Source organism: Arachis ipaensis, chromosome B01 (assembly GCF_000816755.2).
Source record: "Arachis ipaensis cultivar K30076 chromosome B01, Araip1.1, whole genome shotgun sequence".
NCBI classification, from domain to species: Eukaryota; Viridiplantae; Streptophyta; class Magnoliopsida; order Fabales; family Fabaceae; genus Arachis; species Arachis ipaensis.
The window spans coordinates 133628260-133628730 of record NC_029785.2 but is presented as its reverse complement, the minus strand read 5'-3'; positions in this window follow the sequence as shown (position 1 = coordinate 133628730).

The window sequence follows — 471 nt, the reverse complement described above, 5'->3', positions numbered from 1 at the left end:
AAACAATTCGATAGCATCATATTTTGATTTAATTTTTAAACTAACTTTTACCGTATAAATTAAATAACATTTTATAATATGATTTTTTACGGAAATATATGTCGTAATTTTTACTATTAAGTTTGAAATTTGACGGTGTGAATTTTATTTCATAATTTATATTTTAATTACTATTAATAATTAAGTGTTATTTTAAACTACAAAATAATATTTTACTGAAATCAAATAGATATTAAACATTTAAGCCAATTCAATTATATAACTACTAGAAATCAATTATTTGAACAAATAAGTGTTTTTAAACTGAAAAAGCGTAAATCAAATGATGAACACCATAACACCACTACGAATATTTTTGGCATAAACTGCAAAGTTTTCTTATACCAAATCGTTTTAAAGAAAGGAGAAATATCTTAGTCTTATCCATAATAATAATAATTAAAAAAAATTCATGGGTCATTATGAAATTAA